Source organism: Delphinapterus leucas, chromosome 17, assembly GCF_059928025.1.
Source record: "Delphinapterus leucas isolate spDelLeu-1000000601 "Yukka" chromosome 17, BTC_Dleu_Yukka2, whole genome shotgun sequence".
In the NCBI taxonomy this organism is placed as follows: Eukaryota; Metazoa; Chordata; class Mammalia; order Artiodactyla; family Monodontidae; genus Delphinapterus; species Delphinapterus leucas.
In genome coordinates, this window is record NC_143145.1 from 53,576,490 (window position 1) to 53,588,719 (window position 12,230).

General features: G+C 38.8%; 2 long non-coding RNA genes across 10 annotated transcripts in view; one reads left to right on the forward strand and one right to left on the reverse strand.

Moving 5' to 3' along the window:
* Nucleotides 1–493: 493 nt before the first annotated feature.
* LOC149747029 (uncharacterized) lies at nucleotides 494–11,739 on the reverse strand. 2 transcript variants are annotated; one of them, XR_016388539.1, is made up of 4 exons: nucleotides 10,968–11,739; nucleotides 9,121–9,202; nucleotides 3,616–3,981; nucleotides 494–2,411 (listed from the first exon to the last, which is right to left on the reverse strand). It is a non-coding gene; the product is annotated as an uncharacterized LOC149747029 (long non-coding RNA). The 2 variants fall into 2 exon arrangements; XR_016388538.1 differs by lacking the exon at nucleotides 3,616–3,981 and having other exon boundaries at nucleotides 571–839; nucleotides 10,968–11,520.
* Nucleotides 10,607–12,230, forward strand: part of LOC149747030 (uncharacterized) — a 31,772-nt gene continuing 30,148 nt past the window's right edge. For 2 of the 8 annotated variants that reach the window (XR_016388504.1, XR_016388501.1), the window contains exons 1-2: nucleotides 10,608–11,907; nucleotides 12,122–12,168. This is a non-coding gene — a long non-coding RNA (uncharacterized LOC149747030). Of the gene's footprint in view, nucleotides 11,917–12,121; nucleotides 12,169–12,230 lie in introns of all 8 variants that reach the window. The other 6 variants (XR_016388497.1, XR_016388499.1, XR_016388502.1 and 3 more) reach the window with 5 other exon arrangements.

Consider the following 12,230-nt stretch of genomic DNA (forward strand, 5'->3'; position numbering starts at 1 on the left):
CTCAGCCATAAAAAGAAACGAAACTGAGTTATTTGTAGTGAGATGGATGGACCTAGAGTCTGTCATACAGAGTGAAGTAAGTCAGAAAGAGAAAAACAAATACCATATGCTAGCACATATATATGGAGCCTAAGAAAAAAAAAAAAAGGTCATGAAGAACCTAGGGGCCAGACGGGAATAAAGACACAGACCTACTAGAGAATGGACTTGAGGATATGGGGAGGGGAAGGGTAAGCTGTGACAAAGTGAGAGAGTGGCATGGACATACATACACTACCAAACGTAAAATAGATAGGTGGTGGGAAGCAGCTGCATAGCACAGGGAGATCAGCTCGGTGCTCTGTGACCACCTAGAGGCGGGGTATAGGGAGGGTGGGAGGGAGGGCGATGCCAGAAGGAAGAGATATGGGAACATATGTATATGTATAACTGATTCACTTTGTTAAAAAACAGAAACTAACACACCATTGTAAAGCAGTTATACTCCAATAAAGACGTTAAAAAAAAAGAATTAAGAGGTTTATTAATTATGTATTCCTGTGTAACAAATAGTCCAAAAACTTTAGCAGCTTAGAACAACAGACATTTATTATCTCACAGTTTCTATGGAAACAGATATAGGAAAACAGGTGCAAGTTAGCTGGGAGTGTCAAAGCCTCAGGCTCCGGCTCTCAGGCAGGGTGCCATCAAAATATTGGCAGGGCCTACAGTCATCTCAAAGCTCAACTGGGGGAGAGTCCCCTTCCAAGATTGCTCATGTTGTTGCTGTCAGGTCTTGTTTCTTTGTCACATAGGGCTCTCCACTGGCTCCCTGAATGTCCTCATGACATGGCAGCAGTCTAAGGTGTTGAAGCCAGAGAAAGGAAGATACAGTCCTTTATTATTTAATCATGAACGTAACTCCATCATTTTTGCTTTTTCTATTTGTTGGAAACTGTCACCAGATCCAGCCCAAATTTAAGAGAAGGATAATACACGAGGATAAGGATCATTAGGAGCCACCTCAGGAACTGTGTATCTATGAGGGATATAGAACAACTTTTTCTATGTATTTGACTTGGAGTGTGTGTCCCCTAAAAACTCTTGAAAATGTTTATATTTTCAAATTTATCTTTTATGTTGTCTGAAGTTATTACTGTACTCAGGTCTTCCCCATTCTTAGAGTACTTTCAAAAAATTAAACCTTAGGAAGATTTCTTATGCTATTTTTATGGATTATTTTTGTATTTAAGTATTTTAGCCATTTGAGCAATTTGGAAGTTACAAAGAATGAGGTATGGATTTTGCTTTATTTTATCCAAATAGTGAGCTATTTGTCTCAAAAATATGTATTTTTACATATAATAATTCAGCTTCCCTTTCCCGGATTTGAAATGCACAATGGCAGAATTTTACCCCATTCTACTCAAAATAAATAGATTGCTCCTCAAATCCTTGTGATTTCTTATAAAATTTTCTTTTATAATCTTGTGATTATAAAATAGGTATAACCTGTGAGAACAAAGCTTGTTCTGAAAAAAATCATCTAACTCTTCATATCACAGAATCATTGTTCTAAATCTTAATATATATATGTGTGTGTGTGTGTGTGTGTGTATATATATATATAGTTTATGCCATCATGTATCATATGACTTAAACTCTTAAGGACTTAGTTGTATGATCCATGTAGGTGTAAACTTTGTATCTACTATATGAAGAAGTATTTTGAAACCATCAGCAATCACTTGATTTTGGGACTGTGAGTATATACTCCATAGTCAAAATTAGAAATTAATATTTTCTTATGACAATTAAAATTATGTGTGTAGATTCTTACTGCTACTCACTCAAGACCTAGGACTGCGGAGGAGCTGATCTATCAGGTTTTCTTGCTAGCTATCTGTTGCCAGTTACGTACTTAATAATTGAGAACATAATTCACTTCTTTCAGTTTCTCAAAATCCTCCTCTATACAACCTCCCTTTGAGCTGAAAACTTTCCATTCAGTAAAGTGGGTTACTTTTGTCTATAGGAACATGGTGGGTTAATGATGGCATAACAGCTCTCATAGTTTCTTGGAAAGTCTTGCATCTACTGCCACCCTCTGAAGTGGCAGGGTACGCAATACCTATTGTATTGTTCTCAGCTTCTTATGAAAATCGAAAACTTAGAGTTCTGTTTCTTATTCAGTTAAACTAGTTGTCTGTATGATTCTTATTGTTGTTATAGTTACCTTGTTATATTTACCTTGCTTTCTGGCTATCAATACTTATGTCATTTCATCTATTACCTCCTTGAGATCATACTATATTTCATAAGTTTTGTATGCTCTGCAGGGCTTAGCACAGTGCCTTGCACAAGACAGATAATGAAAATATGTTTTGAATGAAGTAAATCATAATGCACTGGTTGGTGTATTTTGTCTGTGACTGAAAAAAAATGTTTTTATAGTAAGCATACATGATGTTTGGCTGATGCCATACATTTTCACTTAATTCATTGTCTATTTTAACTGAAAATATTTTGTTAGAATATAAGGGAGTTTAAACTTTTATTTGGAAAGAGACGTAATTTCTTTGTAGCTGAAAACTTCAAACGTTTGCTAGTGGTAGATTATCCTTGCCCGATATAATTATCCTATGTAGTTAGAGACTATACTATAAGACATTACCATACAAAAGTTCCTTGACTGTAAGGCTGTTTTCTTTCTTCACACATTTTCTCTCCCATGAAGTAAGGTTGTGATACACATAAAGTTAATATTTGAGAAATGACTACATTGTAGAGCTTCATTGGTGGTGACATTGGTCAATCACATGAAATTTATTAGAATTCTAGATGAACTCAATGTCATCAAATTCCAGTTCAATCTAACACTGACTTCCAAAACTGTGCCCTTCTCTCAAATTTCATGACCACATCCATAGTGCTGCATTATAATATTTCAGCATGTGGACAAGTGCAGAAATCATGCATACAGTGCTCACTTGTTATAAAAATTCAGAAAATAAATCTAAATACCAATAAAAGGAGAAAATAAAATCAACTATAACTTGATCATTTAGAGATAACATTTTAGTGTTTCCATCTAGATGTGTTTATTTGCATATAATATGAACCTGTCATATAGATATTCAATTTTTCACTTAATGTGTCATGAACATTATTTTATGTCAACCATGTACCATGAACATTGTGTACTAAATATGCTTTTTAGAAATCAAATTCAGTGGCTTCATTAGAGTGGAGAGTAGCATATTTATTTTACCAATCCCTGATTTTTGACAATTTAAGCTCTTTCCAAATATTTATTATTATAAAAATTCTCACAATAAAAATTCATGTGCCTAGGTACTTACACACATACACTATTATGATATTCCTGATGTACAATATTGCTGTATTTCTTTCAATTACTGTATTTGTTTATATTAAACCCCACTTTTCCTGACTCTACCATTTCAGTCTCCACATATCATCAGAGTAATCATTTCACAATGACATTTATATGCCATGCCTCAGTTTAATCGTCTTCAGTGGGTCCCCATTGCCAGCCTGCATATCTAAAAGATCAAAGCATCCTCCTAGCCTTTGAATTCTGCCTCTTCCCAATTAGGATCTCTTGATTTTTACCTGTAGGCTTAGTTCTTCTCCAAATTCCCGGAGCAAATCCTGGTGATTTTATACTTAAAGGCATACAGTCCTCAAAAAATTCTATTAAAATTCAGAACCTTCTCCCAATGACAAAACAAAAAATGTAGATAACTCCACGATGAAGCAGAATTTGGGTCTCACTTAGTGATAAATTCAAACTGTCATTTCAAATAGACATGATTTGGCTGATGTGAGCATTTCACAAAATAAGTGGTAAGAAACAGTTTTGTAAAGACAGTAGTACACAGAGGAAGCGTTTAATGTTATCTTTTAGATGTGAAAGCAGAAACTAAGGTTCAGAAGAATAAACTTACTTTTCATCCTGCTTAGCTACGCAGTCTCTTTCTATGGAAAGCAGTAAATATTTATTATAGGTTAAAGGCAATGAAAATAATGGACCTGTAGCTGGCAGCCATGCCAGGTAGTTCTTGGCACTGACAACATTTACCATATAAGCAATGACTGTCAAATTTAAAGAGCAAACACATTTTCCAGGAAAAATCATTTAATATTCATTTGCCAAGCACAGGGTATATTCAATTTGAGGGTTAACACTTAAAAAATACAGACACGAGGCAGAAAATATTGATTTTAAAAGAAGAAAAGGGGGAGGACATTTAAAAATCCATTTAAAATTAAAACTTTTCACAGAATCTCTAAAGTGGATCTAATAAATCCTGTGTCTCATATAAGAAACAGGCTTATTTCTGCTGTCTCAGATCATTTTGCAGACCCTTCGTTTAAGTCATGGCAGCTTAGCCAGTCTGGCAAAGACTGAAGGAGAAAGAAAACGTTATTTATAGGCTTCTTATAGGATATGAATTGCTCTTATTTCTTCATAAAAATTCTATTTAAAAAAATTTTTATTACTGTATTTATGTAGCCCACCATACAAGGGGCTCAAAAATACCACCACTCCACACACACATACACACCCACCAAAGTGAATTGGTATGAAACGGGGCCCATAATTTGTGAAAGAAAGGATCTGGCCTCAGCTTGGATCCAATTAGGATTAAATCCCACTCACTACCACCTGGAAATAAGAAAGCAATGAGAAGAGATGAAATGAAAGTAATGAAAGTAATTAGAGAGAGACAGAGACAGAGAGAGAGGGACAGAGACAGAGAGAGGGAAAGAAGAAGGTGAGGGGAGAAAGAGAGAGAGAGACTCTCAAGCTACAAAAATAGAAGCCATTGCCAGTCTAGTAATACCTGGATAAAGACAGTTAATAGACATCATCATAGGAATTCATCAAACTAGACACATAATGAAGAATCTTTAAAAATGTACTAGAAACAAATACAGACTAGGTGGAAGTCAATTTTATAATTACACAAAATTCTATCCCTATAATGGATAGAACACTATGGTATAAACAGAATTTAAATCAAAACTAATATTTCTGAATACTAGCTTGAAGAAAACATTACATATATTATACTTTTTAATTCTCAGAGATTAAATTTTATTTTCACTCACTCCTCACATTCAATTAAGCACAAAATCCTGTTGATTTTACCCGCATAACATCACTAGAGTATTCCCTTTCACTCCATTCCTTCTACCATATTTCCACTTCAGGGTTCTATCATCTCTCATTCAGAATATTAAAATATCTTCTTAGTGGAACTCCTTATCTCCTGTCTTGAGCACTCCTAACACATTCTCTACATTGAAGCTAGAAAAATCTTCCTAAAACTTTGTATGTTTTCATGTAATATTCCTCCTTAAAATTTGTCGGTAGCATCTTTTTACCTTCAGGATGAAAGACATCATCTATCCTATGGCATCCATGTCCTTTCACAACCCAGGCTTTGATTACCCTGTCAGCCTCATTCCTCACGCCCATCTCAGATTCACTGCCCATGTGGCATCTCTGCCAAGTCACCTGCAGTTCCCTCAAAACCGTCAGCTCTTTCTCCTCTGAACACTTGCTTATTCCATGCTTTCTGACAGCAGTTATTTACCTCAACATTTTGCCTGGGTAGCTCCTGATTATCACTTTGGCTAACCTTAGGTTTCTTCTCCACTAGGAAGCCTTGCATAATGATTTCTAGTTCAGATTTGTTATTTCCTTTAGAGAGTTCCATAATATTATCATGTCCAATCTCTCATAATACTTAGTAAAAGTGTTACAGTGATTTCACTTGAGGTCATGGGCATACTGAATGATCAGGAATGAAGAAAGTACCAAACACTGAAAGATGTTTGAAAAGTACTCACAAAGGGAACATGCCAGATAAAGGCAGTATCTGCCTATATATTATAACCTGCCCTAAGCATTGCCGTGGTGACTAACATAACGGTGTAGGTGGGAGATTTTGAGGCTTTAGGACAAGTTAGTGGAATAAGAGTCAAGACAGGAAGAAATAGTAAACAATGTAAAACAAGGAGAATAAAGAAGTCATACAACTGTGAATTAAAGAATGAAGTAGGAACTAGAAGAAAACTCCAACAGATCCACTTTGGTGAAAAACAGGCTTGTTGTTTTCTTTGCAAGATTATGTAATGTACACAGTGGCCTTTCATGCACCACTCTTGGGAAAATAAGCTACTTTTTCACATTTTAATGAATGGAGTCATTTGTTTTTCATACCTCTCCTATTCTGATCTTCCAAAGGTCATAGAGTCTTCATCAAATATTTTAAACTATAAATATCTAACAAATTAAAATAGAAATGTTATAGGAAATAAAAAATCTTTAATAGGAATCTTGCTTATACTAGCTAATGAAAGCAGCATACAGACTGAAGTATTACCAAACAATGAATCCCATCAAACTGCTAATGGAAAGCCTTAGAGCAAAATAATAAAAATGGTTTTTGAATGTGGTATATGGCTACCAGTGGCATCATGCTAATCAAAACTCATATATGCCCACAGCTCTCCACAATTTCGTACAAACTCTTACCCTAATTTTGTTTCTCAGTGTTCCCTTACATATTTGTTTTCACTTACATCTATTTACTCTCTCATGAGCAGAATCTGAGTTGTCCAGTATTGATGCCTTTGTTTACACACTTGTTTCCGCATAGAGTGCTATCTTTATCTCTCTACACATCTCCAAATGGTACTTGTATTCAAGGTCTAATTTAAATCTTACTTCTTTCATAGATAATTTCTTGGCCAATGTCTATTGAAATGCTATCTCTTAGCTCTGAATTATATTAGGATTTATCTTTTCATTTAGTGTCCTGCATTAACGATAACCAAACAAAAATGAGATTAAGTCTTTCACATTACTTGTAAACTGAGTCTAAAGGCACACTAAATGGCTAATTTAAGAATATTTTAGCAATCATAGTATTATTATATTGCTTACCTAGATAATTCTGAAAAGAAAATCATTCATGGATGCACATATTCTGTTATATAGTTTTATAATGAACAAATTATTTTTAAAATATTCCCTTAAAGCAGTGAGCTGATTGCTCTGTGTGGAGCAGATGCCCTGTCATTCCTTAGTCAATCTCTATTGAAATGAGTTTTTCCTACTCTAAACTATGGTGGACTTATCATCTCTTATTTACTCGTCTATATTAGCTATAACTGTGCAAACATGAGATTGTAAATTGAGTCTAAAGACATCTCCAAACAAATGGTTCAAAAATATTTTTTAGTAACAGTAGTATTATCAGAATAAGTATTACTTCTTGAAAAGATTCTATGAAAGGAATACCTTACAGCTTTATGCATTCTGTGAACATTCATGTCATTACTTGACTATTTTAAAGGAATTTTCCCAAAGCACTGTTATGTATACTTTACCAAATTAAGTCTTATGGACCCCTGCTTGCTCCCTAGCCCTGCTGAGGCCCTCTGCCTCAGTGGGGAAGGTTCTTTCTCCATTTGAGTTCATGCAGCCAAAATAAAACCGAGGCTGAGATTGAAGCAGCTTTATTCAATGGTCAGAGAATGGAGAAGTAGAAACTTAGTTCACGAATCAACTTCTCACCTTAATGGTGAGAGGGATTTGCTTTTAAGGAATAAGGACGATGAGGGTAGGAGTGAGACTAATGACGGTGAGGCACGTGCATTGGTTTTCTGGGAAAGAAGCAGGGCTTCCCTGGAAATGGGGTACCACCCCTTTTCTGTCCTTTTTTGCTTTGTGACATCCGGTCATAGTCACCTGTAGGTGTGTCATATAGTATACTATATAGTAAAATAAGCATAAAATGAGACTCAGGGTCTGCTGGAGGTCAGATTCGTAGCCATTTTGGTTTCAGCTGATTCTAACCAGTTTTTGTTTTTCTCTACCTATAACTTCCTTTGTGTCCAGACCCTGTGACTTAAAGATATACGTTAGTTTCTGTTCAAAGGAGGGATTGGTGAGTTTTGAGCAAGGGTCTGGTGGCAACTCTGGTAATACATAGAGCAGAGGCTCTTTCTCTAAATATTAGCCAATTGACTGGTAAATTTAATAAGGGTAAGCACTAAATTGAAAGGTAAAAGGCCACTTATGCCTCATCACGATAGAAGGGATTTGGGTGTAAAAAGTATTAAAACAAAGTTGTCCTTAGTACCCCTAGCAATTCACTGAATCCCAGACCTGAAAATGGTGGTTATTCTCCATTATGTGTGAAGTGTTCCAGTTGGTTTTACTGGAAGAAAGCTGAAAATTTAGAGTTTGCTCTGAACAATAAGCAAACAATAAGCAAAATAAACCAAAAAAATCTTAGTCATCTATGTTTTGAATAGGTAATATACTTATATGTTTCAAAATTCAAGAATTACAAGAATGCAAAAAAAAAAAAAAAAGAATTACAAGAATGCATAAAGAGTTTCTCTTCTTCTCCCTGCTCTTCAGCCACTTAATATCCCAACTGTGAGGCACCCAATTATACCAGTTTGTGAGACCTGTTTTAATTAAATTTATATTTCCTAAGCTGAAACAGGTCTGTATTTGCCTCATGAAATGTAGGTCAACAAGACAGTTATTGAGTAGCACCTTTGCCGGGAAGGTTCCTGGATACTCTGAGAAAGAATTATAGAGAGGGCATGCTAGGGGATATCTTAGTGATACTTAATATACTAATTCCCCCTCCCATTAAGAGTATGATGCATTCTCCTTCTCTTGTGATCCTATTATGTGTTGCCCACTTTACTACAGTTGGTTTCATCATCCCTACTTTATATATGAGAACACTAAGGCTCACATAAATTAATAGTTTCTATTGGTCATGCCAACAATAAGTGGCAGATTTGGAGTCAGATTTGAATTGCAATTGTGGGACTCTAAAGCCTTTGTTTTTTCCACTCACTGCTTAATCAGAGAAGGAAAATTCTTGAAGTCAGATTTCAGGAAGAATGAATGGGAAAACAGAGAAAGCCAAAACAGTTTAAAAATAGGTTTTTATATTAAAAAAATTAAAATGTAAAACAGCTTTTATAGACATATTACCAAAATTACCCATAGCAAATTTCAGTTACAAAACAGTTACACTGTTTACACAAGGTATTTGAACAACCTATCAGACTCACCTACTCATAAGGCGTTGGGAGATTGTTGAGGAAGGTCCTCTCATGGGCAGAAGTCAGGTTACAGAGAATAATTCACCAATCACTAAAATAAGAACATGTTACAGCACATAAACTTATTTTTCTTTTGTGATCTCAAAGAACAATGCAAACATTATCCACACCAGAGCCCAAGAAGTATATGTATCTGTTATTCCCACTTCATAAGTGAAGGACATAAGACACCCTGTGAGTCAACTGCATAGCCCAGTCCTATGCTCAGACTACATAAGTACTGCTAATGTTAACATTCTAGGAAACAAGTGGAAGAAAAATGTGATGCAGTAATGCCAGAGTGTTGCACTGTTCCTTATGGCTTCTTTGACGGCAGAATTAATTTCCTACCCGATGTAGTGAAGAATTTTAGATTATGAAATTGTTAATGAGCACGAAAGGGAGCTCCCTTCATTTCTTGGTCCCAAATGGCACAAAACTTAGATAAATTAAAATCTTGAGAAGCAGCATCCAAAATGGGAGGATCAATCTCCTTTAAAATACCTAAGGAATCCATCAGTGCTAGATTTCCATATATTTTAATAGTTGATTCTAAAATACATCTACCCTCTCTAATCAACCACCACCCTTCAAAGTTGACTACATACACATAATTTCCCAGTAATTGCTCCACAGAATTCAAGACCCAGGGTAAATATACCTTGTATGTCACTAAATCAGGATTATGGTACACAAAAAGCGGGAACAATTTCTAGAGGTGTCTCAAACTTACTGTGAGATCTAGCCCATCCAAGCCTGATCGCAAGAGAGCAAGAAAAAGCCACAGGCAGATGAAAGTCAATACCATTAGCAGGGCTGAAGCTGAGGAATTTATCTGCTGTTGGATACTGACGGCCTCTGGCTAATCAGGCATCTAGCATGATGTATTTTCACTTTAGATATAGGGGGAGGAGAGGAGAATGTTGCAATCATGGATGTTAACTCACTAAGAATTGAATGCAGGGCCTAGTTAAATTCCTATTGGAAGGAAAATACACAAGGCTAGTGACTAGACTCACTGATTAATATATATGGTTGAAAGGTTTTTCTGGAAACAGGAACTAATCTAGCCTTCCCTTGAAATCTGGACATTGCACTAAACTTGTTCCAGGATGGGAGAGACATTCAAAAGTTTTGGTCATTTAACAGCTTTCTGATTTCCGTTTATTGTTAGCAAAAATAATACAAGTTTCCTCTAGAGACAGGCTTCCTTCCCTGTGACGGTAAGAGAAGAAACTAAATTGAGTTTGATATCTAAACTTTCATGCCTACATGTGTAAACCAAAAACAACAAAAAGCCCAAACCAAAACGTCCCAGACTCTACAGCAGTGCTGTTCAGTAAAAATATAATGTGAACCACATATACAATTTGAAATTTTCTAATAGCCACTTAAAAAAAAAAAGTAATAGCCACCTGTGGCTAAGAGCCTACCTATTGGGCAGTGCAGCCCTAGAATTCGACTTCAAAAAAAAAAAGGGAAAAACAAAGCAAACAGAACCCAATTTCAATAAAGAGGACGTTTAGAGTTGGGCTGTGATCGCTGATTTTTGGTGTCTGGAGAAAGGAGGCCCAGGAGTAAGAAACAAAGGAGAGGGCAGTGAAGAGAAGCGTGATTGCCGCATCTCCAGAGAAGCCTGCTCTCCCCACCATGTTAGCCCAAGCGTTGAACGGCTGCCTAGAGGTGACGAGGTGTGCGGCCGATCCCAAAGGGTCACCGTCGCTTGGGCTTCAAAGCCCGCTTGCCCGGGATTAGAGCCAGTGGGGTGGGGAACGCAGATTTCGGGGCTCCGCGGTGGAGCCGCCAGGGCGCCCTACCTGTCGAGCAGCGGGGTGTGAATGTGCAGGTGTTTCACGGCCACCTGAACGCGCCAGTCTGCGTGGCGGGCAGAAGACACGGTGCCGGACCCGCCGCGGCTCACGTAGCGCAAGTCGGCGAGCTTGCGGTACGGGATGGTGGGCAGGACGCTGCAGATGGCCTCCTCATTCATGGTAGCGGGTAGCGGGCACTCAGGCAGCCGGTCGATTCCGGAAGTGCCCGCCGCTCCCCCGGCTCCACCCCCTGCGCGAGCCGGGTCGGCAGGCCCTACAGCCTGCCGGACATGAGGTCACGAGGCCGTCCATTCTCCGCGCAGCCCACGCCAAGCCGCTGCTTATCCGGAGCCGGAGCGGACTCTTCTCTTCTAGAGACTGGTCCACTCTGCGGCGGCGGGGCGCACAGGGGAGAAGCTTCCTCTCTCCGAGCTGGCCCTCCCAGGCGCTGCCAGCCACCCGAGCCCGCCTTTCGGAGCTCCTCCCTCCTCAAGACTTCTCAGGCGACGTCAGCGGCGGATGCCGAGGCGGGGATGAGGGCCACTGGCCCGCGATCCTCCCAGCAAGGCTCCGGCCTCGGCCTGAGGCCCGAGATCTCCGCCTTGTGGCGCCCAGGCGACGTGTGCCACACCGGCGGGGCTCGGGCGGGGGCTTGGGAGTGAGGCAGGGGCGCTCAATTTGTCTTCTCTCCACCCAACCCACTAGGTTGGAAAGGTTTTCTTTTGGGGAAATTTCCTCTTCGCAGCTTCACACCCAGTCAGCGGACCCTCCCACCCAGGAGGAATCGCCTCTGGTCCCATCGGCGCGTCTTCCGGGAGTCACCAAACACCAGACAGAGGTAGTGGGGTGGGTGTGGCAGCTGCCGTTTCCTGACTCCAAGCCAGCGCGGAAAGCCCTTTGAGGACGTGCGGTGGAGACGTACTAGGGCTCCGCACTTCTCAGCCCGGTGAGTCAGGTAGGGTTGTAGATTCACTTGCTTATCTGGACTCCAATCTAACCTCACTTCCAACTACTTTAGTCGTGTGGGGGTGGCTGATAAGCCCTGTCAGAGTTTAATCCTGTCTAAACCTTCAGATGTTTAGTTCCTGTTGGGTGCTTCTCTACTAGGGACCTATTTTTCTGACTTTTTTTTTTTTCTCTCCTGACATGCATAATTACAGACAGAGATTGAAAAGTAACCTTGAGAGAGTCCCTCCCTTGATTCCAGGTAATACTGCAAACATTACTTTCTTATAGATCTGGGAAGAATGCGGTGTTTAATGCCAACCA